Source organism: Cryptomeria japonica, chromosome 11, assembly GCF_030272615.1.
Source record: "Cryptomeria japonica chromosome 11, Sugi_1.0, whole genome shotgun sequence".
In the NCBI taxonomy this organism is placed as follows: domain Eukaryota; kingdom Viridiplantae; phylum Streptophyta; class Pinopsida; order Cupressales; family Cupressaceae; genus Cryptomeria; species Cryptomeria japonica.
The window spans coordinates 561435994-561458704 of NC_081415.1; positions in this window are offsets into that span (position 1 = coordinate 561435994).

Here is a 22711-nt window from a genome sequence, read left to right on the forward strand (position 1 = left end):
TTGATCTTGCACAACTAAGACAAGCATCAGAATATCAAAGTCATAATGAGGATGAAAGAGGTCGAGAGCACATTAGATACAACTTTCATCAAGGTAATCCTCCTCCTCCAAGTGAAATAGAGATGTTGAGGCAACAAGTTGAAAATCTCGCCCAACAACTTCATAGTGGTGTAAAAACTAATCAATTTTCACTCAATGACATTTGTCCCTATCCCTTTGATAGGAATTTTCATATGCCACCTTTTCCGCGAGGGTTCGAAACACCCAAGTTTGAAAAGTATAGAGCAAAAGGAGTTTCTCATGATCATGTTAGAGAATTTCATTCAACTTGCCTCGAAGTGGCATACGAGGATACATACCTCATGTGACTTTTTCCCCAAAGCTTGGGAGGAACAACCACATCATGGTTTTCCCAATTACCAGGTGGCATCAGGACCTTTGAAGAGTTAGTCCATAAATTCTTGGCACATTACTCGCACAACATTGAACGTGATATCACCATGGCTGATCTATGTAACACTAAACAAAAACCAGGTGAACTATTTTTAGTTTTTCTACAACAATGGCATCAAATTTCTAGCAGACGTTCTCTTTAGTTACCTAAACAAGAACTAGTGGAAATATTTATTTCCAACTTAAACGAAGAAATGGAATTTCACCTGGATGTAAAAGATACAGACTCTTTCAATGACATGATCACCAAAGGCTTAAAATGTGAGCAAGCTCTCATCAAAAAAGGGCTTATCAAGATATATAATGAGCCAAAGGATGGCCCTCGCCCACACTTTAATAGTGACAAGCCTAGCTTCTGGAACAAAACCAAAAATATCGTCAACGACGGGGTTGTGGATGCAAGAACTATCAAAAGTGCACAACCTGTAGTTTGATTTGCATGACAGAATCCCCCACCTCAGACTAACACAGTTGCTCCTCCAAATCAAGGCCACATCACATCTTAAGATGAACCCAGATCGCATCAACACAAACCAAAGAAAACATATACTCCCTCAGGGGAACCCATCGAAATAGTATTACGACAACTGGTTTCTCAAAATCTGGTAACCTTACCCAAAAAATCAAATTATGAACCTCAAGTCAAACCTTCATGGTGGAGGGATACTGAACATTGTGATTTCCATCAAGGGAAAGGACATAATACAAGCAATTATCATAGATTGAAAGATCTCATTCAGGATTTTATTGACCGAGGTGAAATCAAAATCGAAGGACATGACCCAAAGACAACAAACAATGATCATCTCATGTTTAAAATCCACTTCCATCACATGATCAAAGGGGTCCTTCCACTTCAAGGAGAAACATAGATACCACCAATTATACGCAAGCCGCGTATAATTATACTGTGAATCACCTATACAATGCCAGTGAACAAATTGCAACTATAACCATAAAAAATCCCAGCTCCACTTGCAATGTTGTTATGCGTTGCAACAAGATTACCATAAAGGCGGCTCCACAAGGCACCCAACCTATCCCAAAGTAGTATAACCTTGTGGAACAATTAGACAAAATGCTCGCATTGATACCTATCTTAGAGCTATTGCGCCTATCTCCATCCCATAAAACAATCTTGGATCAAGCTCTCCAAGAGGCGTCAGTCCCTGCAAACCTAAATACAGATCAATTCCAAGCCATGGTTGGAAATCTAAGATCATCACCTTGTCTCACTTTCTCTGAAAGTGACAACACATCCTTCCAGCAACCTCATAATGCCTCACTCCACATTGAAGGGTTTATCAACCAGCATAGGATCAAGTGAGTCTTGATCGACAATGGAGCAGGCCTGAATATCTGTACTCTACAATTAGTCACAACTTTGGGATATGCAATAGAATCAGTGGATCCTCGCAAGAAGATCACAATCAAAGCCTATGATGATGTAGAGCATTCATCTAAAGGAGCTGTGGTACTACCAATTCGAGTGGGCCCTATGGTGAAAGACATTATCTGTCAAGTTCTGGACCTTCCTCTGCCATACAATCTATTGTCAAGAAGACCTTGGATACATGCCATGCAAGCCATTCCATCCACCTATCATCAGTGTATCAAGTTCCCACATAATGGTGTAGAAATTAAAATCCTGGGCGATGCAAACCCCTTTGCATATTGTCATAATATCAGTCATCAACCAGAGATTACCGTTCCTAACAATAGAGAAGCCATTTCCTCCACATCATACATAAGTCCAGCCTCTCTTGCCAGTTCAAACACCACTATACCCAAGCAAGAAAATCTCAAGATGAAAATAGCAAAGGAAGGTCTTGGGGAATACAATTTGAGCCAACTCTTTTGTGTTGGACAAATGCCCATTTCTCCTAGAACACATGGCAAACCTCAATGGTTACTTAAAACACCACTGATCAAGCCAGCATGTACTTTGATGCCTTTCATCCTGGGAAAGAGTCAAGAAGAAGAGACCAGAGATGAGGACTTAGCAGAATGGATCTATAAAGATCCCATCACCACCAATATTCCGCAAGCTAAGCTTCCCATAGACCAATATGGCAAAGGCCTTCTCATTATGCAAAGAATGGGTTACGATGGTCAGAGTGTTTTGGGACCTTGCAAGTAAGGACGACATGAACTGCTATAGCCAAAATTAAAGCCCAAAGATAATACAGGCCTAGGCTTTCAAAAGGAGATCCTTCCTAAGCTAAGATTTAAAGGAAAACCTAGCAAACCTCTATATTAGCCTATTACAAAGAGGTCACCTTTGATTATAAAAGCAGCATCAAACACCATAGCAACTCCCTGAGTGAGGCTAAAAATCCCAGCACAACCACCTACAATACCCATCCTCCCACCAATTAGACCAGCAATCCCACCAGCAACAACAATAACATCAATAGCACCATTAGCAGCAACAACTGTATCAGAATTCCCAGTACTTCTAGCAGAAGCCACAGAGTCAAAACTACAAATACTCCCCGTATCGGATTCATTGATGCCCATAATCCTTCCTGTAGCACCGATTATTTCATCTACACAGGTACATCAACCAATCACACCTGCAATGTTTAACTCAAAGAACATCCTAGTATGGTATAGTAATCGGATACTGGAAAGTGACTCAGAGACCGACTCACATGAATGGGAATTTGATTCCATCCATCTTAATACTTCAGATGACGAAGACACATCACTACCTCCACCTTGCAAAGACATCCCTATTTACGGAGAAGCACAGATAAAGACCTCTTGGGTTCCTAAACTGGAAACATCTTCCACAGACCCTACATCACATCCTACGCCTGATTCTGACAGGGAGAGTACCATCAATGACCTTCACCACAACGTCTTGACCCTCATTGACACATCTAATGAACTTAACCTAATCGATGCGGTAATGCCCATTATCCATCCTGAACTCATCAAATGGAACCAGCCTAATCCCCCATGTCTTGACCATTTCCAAAACGATGAGGCAATCATTGACTTTTTGGAACTACGAGATAACATACCAAGTGGGGATCACAAAGCCGGATTCGCCATTGAACTTAATAGCGCAACATACTTTAGGGTGGATGCCAAACCTTTTAGCTGCAAAAATATAACAATAAAACATGGATCTTCCAGTGAAAATCACACTATGGCATTGTTTGATCCAACAAAAGTAAAGAGAAAGAGCGTATCCAATGGTGAAAACCTCTTTGAGGCACTAGAGGATGAAAGGTTTGACATTCTCCCTTCTAGTACACAATAGGAATGATCGACAATTCTCATTGAAGAAGCAAAAGAATACAACGTGGGGACTCCTGAAACTCCTCGCCACATACATCTGGCATCTCTTCTAACTCTAGAGGAATAACCTAAATTTGTAGAGTTCTTCTAGAAGCGTCAGATCAACTTTGCATGGTCATATGCAGACATGCCTGGGCTTGATCCTGATTTGGTCATGCATCACCTCACCCTAGCAGAAGGAGTCAAACCTGTCAAGTAGAAGCTTCGCAAGATGCATCCTTAGATTGCAGTATTAGTCAAAGAAGAACTCAAGAAACTCCTAGATGTTGGTTTTATTAGACCAATCAATTATGCAGATTGGATATCCAATATTGTGCCTGCCGGCAAACCAAATGGGGGCATCCGTATTTGTACTGACTTCAGAGATCTAAATAAGGCATGTCTTAAGGATGACTTCCCCCTACCAAACATCGACATAATAGTAGACCTAACAATGGGACATGCCATGCTTTCACTCATGGATGGCTTTTCAGGGTACAATCAAATAAAGATCGCACCAGAGGATCAACATAAGACAACCTTCACATGTCCATGGGGCACATACTACTAGAATGTAATGCCTTTCGGTCTCAAGAATGCATGAGCGACCTATCAACGAGCAATGACCACCATCTTCCATGACATGATGCATACCATAATAGAAGATTATGTTGATGACTTACTGGCAAAATCACTCACAAGAGAAGGACATCTACACATATTAGATAAAATCTTTGATAGACTAGAACAATATCATGTTCGACTCAACCCAAAGAAATGTGTCTTTGGAGTAACCTCAGGGAAGCTTCTAGGATACATCATCTCAAGCAAAGGTATTGAGGTTGATCTAGCAAAGGTCAAAGCAATCATGGACATGCCACCTCCAAAGAACATCAGTCAGCTAAGGACATTACAAGGACGACTTCAATCTATCTGAAGATTCATTGCACAACTGGCAGATAAGTGTCACTCATTTACACACCTATTACACAAGAACATCCGCTTTCAGTGGGATGCCAGATGCCAGCAAGCATTCCAGATGCTTAAAGATTATCTCATGAATACACCATTGCTGATCCCACCAGATCCGAGCAGATCTCTATTACTCTATATATTAGCAACAAGTATAGCATTGGGTGTACTATTGGCACAACACATTGCAGAAGGGAAAGAGTGCACTGTTTACTACATCTCTCCCAAATTGGTTGGCTATGAACTCAATTATACACCTATTGAGCGAGCTTGCCTAGCAGTAATCTTGGCAGCCACTAAACTGAGGCACTATCTGTTAACACACAAGGTACAACTCATTACGAAGATTGATCCACTCAAATACTTACTCAGTAAAGCAGCATTGATAGGCTGCTTGGCCAAATGGGTGATGATTCTCAATGAATTTGACATCAAGTATATGGACCGTAAAGCTATCAAAGGTCAAGTCATTGCAGATCAGTTGGTCGATGCACCACTCATAGGCGATCATCCTCTCATTTCCAATTTTCCAGATGAAGAGATATTCTTGATCACAATAGCACAACCATGGAAACTATACTTTGATGGTTCATACACTAGGCATGACTTGGGGGCAGGCATCCTGTTTATCACACCTCAAGGTGACAGCATCCCAAAGTCTTACAGGCTCACATTTCCATGCACAAACAACATAGCAGAGTATGAGGACTTGATCACAGGACTCAGGCTAGTCATACAATGAAATTTACAAGAACTACAAGTATATGGCGACTCCCAACTGGTCATTTGACAAGCAACTGATGAATATCAGACTAAAGATGACAAACTCATGTCGTACAAACAAATGGTGGACAAATTAAAGGCATCATTCACTACTATCACCTTTGAGCAGATACCAAGAGATCAAAATCGAGCTGCTGACGCTATGGCTACCATCGCATCTCTCCTAGATCTTCCATAGAATTTGACATGCTATGAGTTCTTGGTAGAACAGCTTTGGATCCCCGCTTATGATATCCCCAAATTCAAGATGATATACCGCCTTATCGGTTCCGAATCCCCATGGTATGGTGAGTTCTACACCTATCTCCATGATCAAACACTTCCTTCTAACCAATCGAATAACCAACGTAAAACCTTCATTCACCAAACCGTTTGATATACCATTATTGCTGAAACCCTATATCGACGCAGTCTTGATGGTACTCTCCTTCGATGTCTAGAATAGGATGAGATAACAAAAGCCTTGGAAGAGGTACATGAAGGAATTTGTGGAACTCATGCAAGCGGTCTGTCACTAGCCAAGAAACTCCTGCGCATTGGATACTATTGGCCATCCATGGAAAGAGACTCATACCACTTTGTCAGAAAGTGCAAGAAATGCCAAGTTCATGGTGACCTGATACATGCACCAGCACAAGAATTGCAACCAATCACAACACCATGGCCTTTTTGTCAATGGGGCTTTGACCTTGTGGGTAAAATTCATCCAACGGTCACAAATTCATTATTACCGCCACCGAATACTTCACAAAGTGGATTGAAGCTGTTCCACTTACCCAAGTCACCGGCAAGAAGATCGCCTCATTCATCCTTAATTACATCATCTGTCGGTATGGTGTACCCATGTCCATCATCACAAATAATGGTCTTCCTTTCAAAAATCAGGATTTTCGTGAACTCTGTGAGAAATTTCACATCCAACACCGCTTTTCGACTCCCTATTACCCATAAGGCAATGGTTAGGCTGAAGCATCAAACAAGAACATATTGAGAATCCTCAAGAAGATAGTCAATGATGTCAGTCATGGTTGGCATGTTCAATTGAATCCAGCACTTTGGGCGTATCAAACTAGTATTCAAACCCCTACAGGCGCAACTCCCTACTCACTAGTCTATGGTGCAGAAGCTATCTTACCTATTGAGGTTGAGATACCATCTCTACAAGTTTCATTACATAATCTCATTGATGATGAAGCATATAGGGTATCCCATCTCCAAGACTTAGAGCTACTTGATGAGAAACAACAAGCTGCATACAATCACCTCAAGGCCTATCAGCAGTGGATGAGTAGAAGCTATAATCATCAAGTTAGACCTCGTACATTCGAGGTAGGTGATCTTGTTCTTCGAGAAAATCCTCGTAACCAACCCAACCGCGAACATCAGGAAAAGTTTGAATCAAACTGGCTGGGTCCATATGTTATCATTGTTGTATTTGGGTCTGGGGCATATCAGTTGGCTACATCAGAAGGAGAACCACTAGCAGATCCGATCAACGGCATGTACCTCAAACAATTTTATACATAAGCTACATAGAGCATCAGGCTCCCATACATACCGGCAAAAGCACCAAAAACATTAAAAAAAATGTTCTGAAGAAAATACAAAAGCATTTAAATAAGTAAAGAAAAGTCATGCATCCAAACGGTGAACAACCACTTCGGTGGCACCTTGGGTAAGTACGATGGTGAAAACCTAGAAAACAGGTGCCACTCGTAAAGGCTCTGGCTCCATTATCTTTCAGACTTGTTGTGATCACATTCATTTCATTCACTCGTTCATCCGTGGCTTGTCATTGATCTACAATTAAGGATAGTACTTCATGTGTCTTGCATCCCACTTTTTTAGAGTCATGCCTAAAACTGGGGGCAATATCCTTAGCCTATTTGATGGAAGTGGATTCTGCATTACTTGTGATTCATTTATTCTTCGTTCAAAACTATCTCACAAAATCCAAAAACATTCAAAACTATCTCACAAAATCTAAAAACATTCAAAATTATCTCACAAAATCCAAAAACATTCAAAACTATCTCACAAAATCCAAAAACATTCAAAAACAATCACAAAATCCAAAAAAATTGGAAAACATAAAAAATACCAAAAACATGGCAACACATTGTACATACTCATCCGTGCAGATACCAAACAAGCATTGACACAAATACTTGTACAATGATCACTTCTCAAATCAACCAAACAATTAACATCAAAAACTCAAAGTGTCTTCAACAAGGATGCATCCTTCCTTACCAAAACAAAGACAAGATAACATTTTCTTTGACAAGAAAATTTTGTTTAAGCTATCAAATACTTGGTTGATTTGTGGGTCATTTATTCATATTAGGTTACTACAACATTGTTTGTGTATCTTCAGTACATTATTCCGATGAAGCTCTGGGGCATGTACTAATGGTGTCTACATGGGAAGTTCACTAAGCTACATGATCATAGGAAAAATATAGTCATAGATCACTACGGCTTGCTGACTATAGCGTATACCTCGACCATATGAGCATGAACCATTACCAAGGATCCATATTCTTTATTCTTTATGTATGCTATCTACTTACGAGTCCAATGCTCTTTCTTTGGTTCCTCCTACCTCATCCAAATTGGATAAAGGTTTTTGTCTCTTATTACGATATGAACTTGTCTCAGGATATGATCAACCCAAGATCAAGGAGGACAATCCAAGTCATGCATGAAAGGAGATGATCCTTGTCTGTTCTGCAAGCAATACTCAGGTCAACTTGACCCATTATATCAAGTTGTTTGTATTAACTTGCTATATCAAAATCCATGTAAGGAATACTCAGGTCATCTTGAATCATTATGTCAAGTTGCTTGTATTTTCTTACAACATTTTAAAGCTCGATGATGAAAAATAAAGCACTATGGATCCTCATTTCATCTCATCTGTTTATATTGCATTCTGTTACATACCGTCCATCCATTTACTCATTTATTTACATAATTTTGCATGCAAGTGTGAACAAATTTAAAAACGAGCAGTTATGTGAAAATTGAGTTGGTTTTTGGATACAAATCACGACAGAGTACTCTGATACATCATCAAGTGCATCATGAAAAGTCTAAAAAACCTTGCATTCATCTATCATCATCCCATCCTCATTTCATTACATTTTAGTCACATTTTCATTACTCTTTAGCCATTCATTAGCATGCATTTATTATCATTTAGTTGCACTTACCACATATAGTTCATTCTCATTTACTTGCATTAGTATCATTATATCATTTCATTATTACACTCATAACATTTAGATTCACTTGCATAGATAATTATCCTTATTTTACATTTCCTACCATGATTACTCATTACTTAAACATCCGTTAGTGATCATCATTTATCATCATTTCTACACTTATGTATCATACATTTGTTTAGGTTTCCATAATTGCATACATTCATTTATCTATTCATTAGTTAAAGTGCATTCATTCATCCATTTTATCTCACTTAGGATTTATTATATTGCATTCATTATCCCTCTTAATTGCATTAAGGTAGAGTTATTCATTAAATATGAGTTGCATTATCATCACATTATCATTTTACTTCATCATATTTGGGCATTTCAAATCATAAAATCATTTGTCTCAAACATTGGTTCATACATTATAGCATATGCATTCATTTAGAAATCATCATTTAAACATTTGTACTTTACATTTGTTTATCCATGTTACATTTATTTTTAACCATCTAGATGCATATACATAAATAAATCAATCATTCCAAAAAACATTTACATTAACATCATTGCGTATCATTATCCCATCATTGTGCTAATATAAAGTACAAACTACTATCTATACCGTCATACATTATCATTTTATTATGCATACATAAACATCATGGCATTGCATACATCCAACATTCTATCCCAAAAACATCAAAAGCACACATATATTAACTTGCATCCACATGTTAGCATCCAACATCATATAACAACATGCATATCGACATCATGTGAAGAATAAATCATCATAAAACATGCATATAGGAATCATCTCATAAACACCTACATATAGCATAAAACAAATATCCATTTAAGCATAAATCATAAAAAACATCATCCTGCATAAAATCCATACATATCAACAAGCATATTATAAAACGGGATCTCCTCATATATATCATCTCATGTATCAGAGTACAATGAAGTCTACAAAATTGGCTACCAAGAGCCATCCAAGACATAGTCCAAAATGACAATATAAATACATGCATGCAAAATGCTCTCTCAGATGCCACTTTGACCAGATGTTGCACCACCATCACCACCTGCTCCACCACTAGTCCCTACACCATCTGATCTCTCTCTCCGTGGAGGCCCCATCAAACCCCCACTAGCTCCTGCACCACCTGACCTATCTCTCCGTAGAGGACCCATCACACCCCCACTGCTCTGCATCCTCTAAGTCCACTCTGAAATGGTCTGCCACATCTGTGAATAGCTCAGTGCTCACTGACTAGCTGGCACCACCTGCTCATATAAACCCCTCCAATACTCTGTCTCGGTCTATGCTCACCAGACCTCCCTCACCAAAGCCTCCACAGTTGGCCCTTGTCTTGGTACTCCCTCCAAGGCCCGCACTCTCTCCATTGCACCATCCCTCTCCCGCAACACTACAATCAGCTCTGACTCTTGTGCAAATAGCTGCACATCTCTAGCTGCTACCTCTGCCTCTAGATCCTCCACCTGTGTCTCAACTACTGTAAGTCAAGTCTGCAAATGTAATATTATATGATCCTGAAGATCACCACCCCCTGTCACTCCCTCCCCTGTATCCATAAATGCCTCACCTGTAGCTCCCTCTCTAGTGGCTCCCTCCCCTCTCTCCATCGGTACCTCTCTCTCCCCTATACCTCTCCCACCCAATCTAACTCCTCTCTGCATCAGAGGTCCCTGTGATATCCATAATGGAAAACCACATCTCCCTCTCTACTGCACCTGACCACCACCTCCACCTTCGAATCCACCACCCCCACCATCCCCTCCTCCATCACCACCTCTTCCACCTCCACCATCCCCTCCTCCTCCTCCATCACTGCCATCCCCTCTACCTCCTCCATCTACTATTGATCCTCGACCTCCTCTCCTCCTCCATCTCTGTCCCCTCTCCTCCTCAAAATCGAGAATCAACTCTGTGGGATTTGATATTTGAAGTATTGGATGAGCCGCCATATACTGCGTATACTCCTCCGACACCCTACATCTACCACCCTCAGTAGTATATCCCATGGCCTCGCCTGTAACATGCAGAACTCTACCAAAGCCTGATCATAGGGTAGTACTGGCCCCCATGCATACCTCTCACCTACCACCTTGGCATACTCCCTTGATCCCCTAGGAAATCCTTGCTGCCGTCCAAACTGTCTCATAACTCTGCCCGACAACTATCTCTCCACATGGTAGGTTGTCCTCCCAATGAGGAATCAGGTCATAAATACATATGGCAATGCCTCCGCATCATCCTCCGAGGGCTTGCACTTAATATAAGGTCTCCAAATAACTGCATCAAGATCATCCAGTGTTCGTCGCCACCATTCTAACTTCCCCAGGTGGGGCTAACTCATCATACCGCTATACATATACATATATGGCTGGTCGACTGCTCGAAACCTGAGACTAACTGGTAGGTGCTCCCAAACCCAAATATGTAGCAGCATAATTCGCACTGCCAAAGAGCCCCTCCCTCAGTATACGACCTCATCCAGCTCCTGATATAAGTGTGCTAACACACACGGTCCCCAGGCAAATCGGGTCCCCTCTGTCATCATCTGCTCGATCACCTGCCCCCAACCCATAGCTAGACCATGTGATCGCCTATCCAAACACAGTAGCCCCCCAATGATCCTTGACAACACTGCTAGTAATGGATCGTACAATGCGGCAATATCCTCCCAAGCTATGGAGCCATCATCAATATACACATCCTTCTCAAAGAATCTCTGCACCGCTAGGGTACCCCACACTCTATCATATGTAACCAGATCACCTCGAATAGGTATATACAGGATGCACCATACATCCTCTAGTGTCATAATCATCTCCCCCTAAGCCAAGTGATACGTACATGTCTCACTATGTCAGCGCTCAGCTAATGCTGTCATCAAACTATGATTCATCTGAATCACAAGCATATGCATAACATCGTACAACCCAATCATTGCAATGCAATCCACCTCGGCCTTTGTCAGCCGATCACGTAGCCCCTGTGTGGCGGGATGTCTCTCGTGCACCTGTAAGATGCGCAGATCCTTCTACACAAGTGCAATCAACTATCATCATCAGTTGTTTTGTTTCAAACTTTCTTAAGTTTAAACCTGGACTATCAACAGATACTTTGATCAAGTATCTTTGGGTCTCAACAGGTAAGCAATCATGGCACACCTAGACTTCAACAGACATTTTTCCTAATGACCTAAGTCTCATCAGGGCTGCTATGGTTCAAAACAACTCTCAATTCACATCTCCATCCATCCATCATTGGCATCCAGAGATTATTTGTTCAAACACAAGGGCATCTTTTTTTTTTTCTGCACAAAAGCGCTACTTTGCACACAAAAGCTCTATCTCCTAACAATAGGGCCACTTCCCTAACAAAAGCGCTTAATCACCTATGCAAAAGCACTCAAACTACAATAACGCTATATCAACTACACAATAGCGCTACATCTCAGCAATAGCGCTAAACAAGCTATACAATAGCGCTAACCTTGACAAAAGCGCCCAAACGACAGCACAAAAGCGCCATTGCAGCACAAAAGCGCTAATTCATTTAACAAAAGTGCCAAAACAAAGTTTCAGCGCTATTGTCTTGACTCAACTTGGACCTAGCTAAAAACATATCAAAAATGCAGAAAATTCAAAAATTCAAATTTATATACCATTGGTCCATAGTCGTCTGGCCGTTGGAATCGACAGATGGGCTCTAATCGATGCTCTGCTATTGGTACCGACATCTTGACTGCTCCTTGCTCTTCCACAAAGTTACTATTAGAGCTATAATTTTACTATGGTCATAGATGCAAATGAGTCTATTTTCACCCCTTTCTCCCCATATAAACCCTTTGCCATACCCCTAATTTTTCCCCCGCCCACCGCCGTGGTCCCCGTGAACTTCCCGAACCTTACATTTCTTCATTTTATCTCTGATTTCTTTATTTTTCACCAGCATTGCTAACCCCTTCTCTTCTATCACCCTGCCAATTTTCATTCTTTTTTGAGAGATCGCCCAATTTTTCAAAATTTCTTGGCCCATCTCTCGAGGGGGCATACCACCCATTAAATTAACATTTTATGGGGCATTTCTTCACACCTATTTTTCTTTATTTGAAACGACGCGATAAACTGCACCGTCTCAAAGAGGGGCAAATGTAGTCACATAAATATGTCCATTTTAATTAAATGAATATTTGCTATTTATTTGATTAAAAATCCACTAAGCCATCCGTTAATTAAATTAATATTTAATTAATTCATCTTAAAACATTTTTCTATTAATTAAATAAATTATTCAGTTTATTTTAATTAATTCGTTGAACCAAATTCACAATCAATTAAATGAATAAATTCTATTTATTTAATTAAAATCTCCAGTTTTCCTCTTTTAAATAAATTAAATAAAACATTTATTTAAATCATTTATCCCCTCCACTTGCATTTTCCTACAAATGCAACTTGCACACATTTATTGAAATATATTAATTTATTTTAAATAAAAATCCTATTTTCTCTCACCCACCAAATCCACTTGCATTCCTAAACCCCCTTCTAGATTCTTCTAACCCCTTCCCAATCAACCTAATCCATCCTCTAATTATTGTCACATTCCTAAGCAACTTAGAGTCACTTCTCAAAGACTTCAAAGTCTTTGAAAAACATTTAATGCTTTGTGTGTTCAACAATTTAACCTCTAAAGTCTTCCAAAACCACTAATGGCTCTTACATGACCATTAATGGCTTTTACATAACCATTTATGTTTAATTCAACTTGCACTCATGTGTCTCCTCAAGCATTTATTGCTTTGACCATGGTTATCCCTTTTGCCTTTGCACAAGAATTTATCCATTGAATAAAAGCTTTATTCTTTGAATAAAGAATTTATTCATTCAACCTAACCTTGACCTTAACTCTCAAGTTAACTCTCAAGTCATGTCAAGCATTTAATGCTTATTCCCTCTCCTCTCAACCTATCTCACAATGACACTTGTCATCCTGGGATTGGGTTGAAAGTCATCACATGGATTGAAATTCATTCAATCCTGATCCTTGTTGAGATTGCTCAATCTCAACCATCCATCGCTCCATTTTTCCTATAAATAGAGCCCATTTCTTCATAATCCAGATCTTGAAAACTTGTATGCATCTAAGTTATAGAGAATTTTAGAGAGAATTTAGCATAAATCACTAATATCTTGTCATTTTGGTTTAAAATAAATCATTTTAGCATCATATCATATAGCATTAGCTTTTTATTCACATTTAGAGCAAATACTTCAATCTCAAACCCCCATAAGCATCCATAGTGCAAAAAGTTGTTGAGAGCTACACTAGTTTGGAACTTGGAGAGGAGAGGAACAAAGGAGAAGGAGCTAAGAGCATGTTAAGAGGCATTTGGAGATGTCTCATTATATTTACTTTCCTAGTTAAATATTTTCTCATTCTTTTCGTGTCTCTTTTGATATGCCTGTTTAGATTAGTCTTTGATTGAATAACACTAACGATTTCTTGTGTTTTTGTGTGTTATACGACCACAGACTTTTAGTATAACCTTGTCTATTTTGCAGAGCATCATTATCCATCAAAGAGTATTAGTCAGTTATTTTTATTACAAAGGAAGCTATATCTAATCAAAAGATTCATTACTCAACTTGCAGACAAGTGTCATCCATTCACAAAACTTTTACACAAGAATTCTTATTAAGTTAAAATGGGATGATCAGAGCCCACAAGATTTTCAGATGCTCAAATATTATCTCATGAATCCCATGTTCTTATGCCACCGATTGGAGGAAAGCCCGTACGTCTTTACATATCAACAAGAACAACAATAACACTGGGGGCACTTTTAGCACAACGAGGCTATGAATGAAAAGAAAGAGATATCTACTACATCAATCACACGTTAGTGGGATATGAGCTAAATTATACTCCTATCGAGTGTGTGTGCCTTTCCATGAGTTTTTTCCTTGGAAAAAATTCAACACTACATACTCACTCACAAAAAAATGCTTGTAGTTAAGATCAATCTTACCTAACAAAGCAGTTCTTATAAGAAGATTGGATAGATGGGTCATGATCCTCAGTGATTTTAATATTGAGTATGTTGAGAAGAAATCCATAAAAGGACATGTGATTTCAAATTGGTTAGCCATTGTACCTATGATAGATGATAATCTATTGATTTCATAATTTCTAGAGGAATCCATACTGATAGTCACAACTTCAAGATTATTGCAAATATACTTTGACGGATCATTCACACAACATGTAGCAGGTGTAGGAATCATTTTTGTCACACCATGAGGAGATTTCATTACCAAATTATATATACTTTCATTCCCTTGTACAAACAACATAGCAGAATAAGAGGCACACAGTACATTTTTACATATTTTAGTTCAATGGAGGATAATTCAAAAATGTCATGTTTGGTGATTCCTAGTAGTGATCCAACAAAGAAACAATGACTATCAAATATATGGTGGATGGCTTCAAGAAATACTTCATACAGATAACTTTTGAACATATTCTTAGAGATAACAATAGAGTTGTTGATTCTGTGATTGTTGTTGCTTCTTTGATTGACATACGACAAATTGCACCCCGTTGTGAGCTCTTGGTGGATAATCTCTTTATCCTCATATATGAGATCCCTTCCTCTAAGCTCATATGTGTTATTGGTCCCAATTTCCCCTGGTATGGTGACATCTTCACTTACCTTTGCAACAATACCCTTCCACCTAACCTTTTCAACAATGAATGTTGTACTTTTATCTGCCAAACCTCCCACTACATAATCATTACCAACACCCTTTACCACAAAAATCTTGATGCTACTCTCCTTATATGTATAGAGAATGAGGAAGTCCAAACAACATTACATGAGGTACATGAAGGTATATGTGGGGCTCACTCTAGTGGTCCAATCTTAGCTAAAAAATTAATGAGGACTAGCTACTACTACCCCATTATGGAGAATTTTAAAGTAGAAAATTGAACCCTAGTGATTCCCCACCTAGGAGAGAGAAAGGAAATCACTAGGATGATTTTCACTTGTTAGACACTTTACATTCATAAGAGGGGTTGAATTCACTAGATCCAAAGCATAGAGTGAATAAGGATCTGAATACTAAGTGAATTGCAAGGGTGTAATGCAATTTACCCTCTTTTGTAAGTAGATGAGTTGACTTATTGACTATGCAAAAAATGAAGACAAAATGGGCGAAATAAGGAACTACTGATTCAGGATTGCATTGTAACTTCAGATCTTAGGTATTTAGACCGATATGGATCTTCTTTGCAAATTTGGAGGAAATTCGTTGGGACCAAGTTGAAGTTGCACCTGGTCCTCCGAAAAATCCAGAAGTCGAAAAGGGTTGTGGATATGGGTTTGCCTTAGTTAAACTGTGTTTGAGGAATCAACCTTGAAAGAAAGTAATTGCAAATACTTAAATTTAAATAATAGAAATGTATACCTTGTAGATTTGTGATTTAACGATGATGATTGCTTTTCTTCTTGAATGTAATCACAAGTGTTGCATGAAATGGCATGTAACATGACAAAACCTTAACACACACACATGCTTGCAAATGAATGTTGTAATGTTGCTCCAATGGATGAATGAAGAAGACACATGAAGAAGAAGACTTGATGGATGCTTGAATACTTGAATTCTTGATGGCGATGATGGAGACCTTCCACTTGTTTACCAAATTTTTGCTTATCTTCTCTTATTCTTGCATATGAAAATGAGAGGACTAAATCCCTTTTTATACTTTCCTAGGAGAATAATTTTCATCTCACCAAAGGCCGACGACATAGGGGATATTAAATCCCAAAGAGAAAATTGGGTCCAAGGGTCAGATGGACCCATTTTAGGGCCACCCAAAGAAGGGGGACATGGGCACCACGCCCCTGTCCTCCCTTATTTTGGGGCTTGGACATGGTCACAAGGTGGCACAAGGGCTAAAATGGGAGGAGATTTGGAATGATGATGCAAAGAGGGGTCCCAATTGAGTATGGAGATACAGTCACCAAGGTGAGGGCCTAAAATGCGGTCAAAATTGCAAGGGTCACAATTTTATGATGCTACATTTAACCCCCACTTTAGCTGGAGTTTGGCTTATGCCAATACTGCTGATAAAGTAGAAGAAAGAGAGATGAAGATGAGAGATACAGAGCAAGATCACAAGGATTATAAGACATCACTAATCTCGAGGAACCAAGCCACCAATCTTAGGATCTTAATTCACTCAATCATATGCAAGTGCACATAAAAAGGCATGCAACAAAAGCCAATATCTTAAGACCTCAAGTCAACTACCCTAAGAGACCTTGATATGAAAAATATCTCAATCAACTAATATAATTCTTGAAACGTAAAATGCCATCTCTTGAACACATATAACCACATAAAAGAGAAAATTTGTCATCATCCATGAACCATCAATAGTAAAGCTATGAGTTCATGAGAGGAAGAAGAGAGAGAAAATGAATACACACTTTGGTGATCCTTGAGAAGAAAGGAGAACAAAAGGAACCATCGACATCTCACCCCTAGATCTAGGTGATCCATGGAGAGAAAAAGGACAAGGAAAACTAGCCCCTAGATTTTGTCTAGTCGATCCATGTAAGGGAGGAGAGTTATAACACCATTAGTTCCACTCAACCTCATGCGCGTGTGTGCAAATGAGGTTCAAAGCACCTCATGCGAGTCTATTATGCTACAACCTATATAAGATGTATAGTACAAATATCAAAAAAGGTGTGACATCTCACTCTAAGAGACTATGCTCTAGTTTCGAGAATAATCACCCTACATAAGAGAAAAGTGGTGACATCTCGCTCTAAGAGGCTACCCTCTAGTTTTGAGAATATCCCACTGTATAAGGGAAAAGTGGCGACATCTCACTCTAAGAGGCTGCCCTCTAGTTTTGAGAATGACCCACTGTATAAGAGAAAAGTGGCAACATCTCGCTGTAAGAGGTTGTCCTCTGGTTCTAAGAATGACCCATTATATAAGAGATACAATGCGCAAGAGAAATATAATACAAAAGGAGCAGTGTGGGTGCACCCCCCCCCCCCTTAAGATGTCGACATAGTTTAATGTTGATATCTTAAGGAAAGTAGAACAAGGATACCTACCTTCATCACAAAGAAGATATCCATTATGCAACAATGTCATAGATCCAAGCAAGAGAGGGAATTCTTGTCAAGCAAGGATAAGATAGTTGAAAAGAGATATCTTGTTGTAAGTGTAAAGGAGACCCTTGGAGAAGAAGAGATCTTTGTTCAAAAAACACCTACCCCCAAGAGGAGTTGTTTTTGACAAATATAATATCTTCTAGAATAAAGCAAAGAAGAGAGCAAGAATTCAATCCTTCCTCCTATTGCTAAGTGAAAGGGATTCTTGATGAAGGATGACTCACCTTTATCCTAATGGGGATGGGTGAATTTATTATAGATGTACATTACCACGTGTGAAAGATATTGTAGCCAAGGAATTACACCCCTTGTATAAGAGAGAACCCTTGGGCAGACAACAACAACTTCACACAAGGAATGCCATCAAGTAATAAAACTCACACCATCCGCAAAATAGGAAAGAGTGGATCCTGTAGAGAGAGGGAGAGAGATCATAGCCCCAAAGTGTAGGACAATGAGACGAATTACACAATTTCTAAAGAGAGATTACTCATAAGAGATGTACCTTTTCAAGCAAGGAATACATCCTAACCAAGGAATAGACATGTGCTTGCATGAAGGATAACCCCATTCAAGAAAGAACAACAAGTTATGAATAACACAATAGAAGAGGTAGTTTTTAAAGAGAGAAAAAGAAGAAGAAGATGGTTCCCAAAAGTTCTCCAAGGAGAGATTGTTCATAATAGATGTACCATTTGAAGAAAGGAAAAGATCCCACTCACGGAATAGACATGCACTCACATGAAGGAGAAATCCATGCAAGAAAGGACATCAAGTTTATGAATAATGTACTCCATAAAGAAAATAGAGGAAAGAATAAATAGACTATTATGTTGCTCACTAAGTATGATTGCACCTAAAATTGTACCACCACGAATGAAAAGAATCCCCCAATAGGTAGGCTAACGATGTCACATAGTGAGGAGAAAAATAATAGGAACTTGAATGTTATTTTAAATAATCATGATGAATATGCCACCCATTGTTAGATGTTATTTTTAATATGCCTGAATCAATATAATGTTGTATTTGTTTTTTCAATGCTTGACACTCATTACTAGAATGGTCATGGGTTTGATGATATTTACAAAAAGAAGAATTTTGAGAATGTTGTTTATGTTTTCTTCTTTGTTTAGGAAAAAGAGGAGATATTAAGTTGGAATTTAGAAGATTGGTCAACACATTTTCTTGTTGTAACTCAAAATTAGAATGATAAGGTGTGGGTTTACAAGACAATGGAGAAGAAGATGTTGACAAAGGAAAGTGTGATTTCTCATGACTTTCAAGACTTTGTTGTACACATCTTAGAACTCATCTATTGTATTTTCTCCTATCAAGGCATGTGTTAGAAGGAGAAGTGGAAATTGGTTTAGAAGCTTGGATAAAAGACACAAAACTCTTCGTGGAGGCTTCAATCTTAGATTGACAGGTCTTGTATCCATTGGAGGAGGGTGTAAAGTCTCTTGTACCCCAATTCTTTTTTTTAGAAGCATCTTTGATAGGAGATGGTGTTGTTGAATGAGTCATACTATTAAACAGGGGAATATATCTCACTTCATCATAAGTAAAATTATAAGGACTAGAATCAACCTTTATTGAGTGAAGTTCATTGTTATATATGAATTTGATTGTGTGATGAAGGGTAGAAGGTACTGCTTTCATAGCATGAATCCATGGTCTACCTAGAAGAAGGTTATAATTAAGATGGTTCAGCATGACATAAATAGGAGTAGGCAAAGTCACGAGTCGTATTTTAATAGGTATTATGACTATACCAAGTGACTCTCTAGGAACATTATCAAAGCCACGCACACCAAAATGATCAGGTTGAATAGAAGAATAATCCCAATTTATCTTATCTAATAAGTCAACACAAAAATTTTTAAGAGTTGACCCATTATCAATTAAAGTACCTCTTATCTTTTGTTCATAAATGAAAGAAGTAATCATAAGGGGGTCATCTCTATTTTTAACCTCTATAGAAGGCAATTCATCTTGTGAGAATGTGATATCAATTGGTTTAGAAGAAGGATGAGGAACCACCCTTTGTAAGGCTTCTTGGATCAACTTATGATGTGAAGGTGAAGTTTGAATTAATTACCAAAGGTAAATCTTAGCTAAGATATCATGAAGATTTTCACAAGATTAGGTTCCCTATCAACATGTTTCATAGAATGAGAGGGGGGAGGAAGGGGGGTGAAATTTTTTTTGGGATCTTTCTTTTTTACGCCAGTATTAAATGAGTGATGTAGTTTAGAACCATATTTTTTCTCTAGTTCCCTTTCCATATTAGTTCTTTCACATATGTATTTTGCAGGTTGTAGGATATTAGGAGGTTTTTTAGGTCTAGGATCCTCATAACTAGAAGCATGAATGGTATTGACTTGACTAGGTTCTTTTTTATCTAAGGATACATCTTGAGAAAGAATAGAATCAAAGAAATTGCTAATAATTTCATCTTCTTTCTCTAAGACATCTTTGTGATTAGGAAAGGGACTATCATATGTAATGAACAATTCATCTCTAGGGGGAAGATAATGAAAAGAAGGTATGGTATCCCTAGGATAAGTAGCCATAATATCATCCTCTTGCACCAAATATTCCTTATGAGGGAAGTACTTTTTAGGAGAAGAAACAAGACAATTCTCCAAAGATTCATCTTTAGGAGGGAGATATTTGAAAGAAGTGTCCATATTCCCTTTTTGCACCAATGTGCCCTCATTAATGAGATCAATTTTGGGAGAGGGTAAATCATAGGTATGAATGAAAGGGAGAACTAAATTATCATCATATGCAATAAAGGGAACATCATGAACATCTTTAATGTAACTTGAAATTCAATTAAAAAAATAAGATAAGAACTCCATATGCACTTATGATCAAGAAAGAAACTCACATGTCATTTAACCATAATGTTCACCCCATACATGCATAGAAAATTAAATAAAGGAGGGAAAATGGAATTGGAATTTTGAATTTTGAAATTTTAATTTGGAAATTTGAAATTGAAATTGTGAAATTTGAATGTGAAATTTGAAACTTTCAAAATAATTGAATAATGCAAAATTCTAGGAAAAGATGATTACTCAGTGAACAAATTGATTGAAAGAATAAAAAGCAATAATGCAACCTCCTAGGAAATTGAAATTTAAAATTAGGATTATGTAAAAATAAGCTCTTAATTTAAATTTTAAAATTATCCAAAAGAGATTGAATTTGAAAAATTAGGGCCTTGTGGAAATAACCTCTTAACTTTAAAATTTGAAATAGAAGGAATTAATTTAAATTTAAAAATTAGGGCTCTATTATTTAACCTCTTAATTTTAAATTTTGAAATGTTGAAATTTTGAATTGAAATAATTAAATTTAAATTTAAAAATTAAGGTTTGTTTGATTAACCACTTAATTTTAAAATTTAAATTGGAAAGTAATGGTAAAACTTGAGAATTAATTTGAATTTAAAAATTAGGGCTATCTTGATTAACCACTTAATTTTAAAATTGGAAATTAAAATTGTCCACAAGAAAATTAAATTTAAAATTAGGGTCTTGTAGAAAGGACCTCTTAATTTTAAAATTAAATTTGAAATAGATGTAAGATTGAAATAATAAATGCAAAATTGGAGAATGCACAAGATTAATTTAAATTTAAAAAATTGGGGTCTTTTTAAATTAACCATTTAATTTTAAAATTTAAATTTGAAAATAGATCTAAGATTGGAATTTGGAAATTGAAAAATTGGGAAATGCACAAAATTAATTTAAATTTAAAAAATAAGGGTTTTTTTTAATAAATTAACCACTTAATTATAAAATTTCAATTTGAAAATAGATCTGAGATTGGAATTTGGAAATTGAAAAATTAGGAAATGCACAAAATTAATTTAACCTTAAAAATTAGGGTCCTTTTAATTAACCACTTAATTTTAAAATTTAAATTTGAGATTGAAATTTGATCTAAGATTGCAATTTTGAATTTAAATTGAAATTAGAAACTAAATTTGAAGAGGTAAATTCAAAATTTAAACAACCCACAAGCTCAATTTTCAGAAATTTAAAAATTAGGGTTTTTGAAGTTAACCACTTAATTTTAGAAATTAAATGTGAAATTTGTCTTGTAGATGAAATTTTGAATTATGAAATTGAAAAAGTGCTCAGATCTGAAATAATTTATCCAAATTAAACAATTGACAAGCTCAATTTTGAAATTAAAAAAATCAAGGTTTAATGAAATCAACCTCTAAATCTTTAAAATTTGCAAGGAAATCAAACATGTAAATGAAAATTTGAATTTTAAATTGCATATACTTAGATCTGAAAACAAAAATCAGAATTAATGGTGTAAGATGTCGGGTTCACCAAAATGTAAAGTGGAAAATTGAACCCTAGTGATTCCCCACCTAGGAGAGAGAAAGGAAATCAGTAGGATGATTTTCACTTGGTAGATACTTTACATTCAAAAGAGGGGTTGAATTCACTAGGTCCAAACCCTAGAGTGAATAAGGATTTGAATACTAAATGAATTGCAAAGGTGTAATGCAATTTACCCTCTTTTGTAAGTAGAAGAGTTGACTTGTTGACTATGTAAAAAATGAAGACAAAATGGGTGAAATAAGGAGCTACCGATCGGGATCACATTGTAACTTTGGATCTGAGGTATTTAGATTGATACAAATCTTCCTTGCAAATTTGGAGAAAATTCATCTGGACCAAGTTGAAATTGCACCTAGTCCTCCAAAAAATCAGTGAG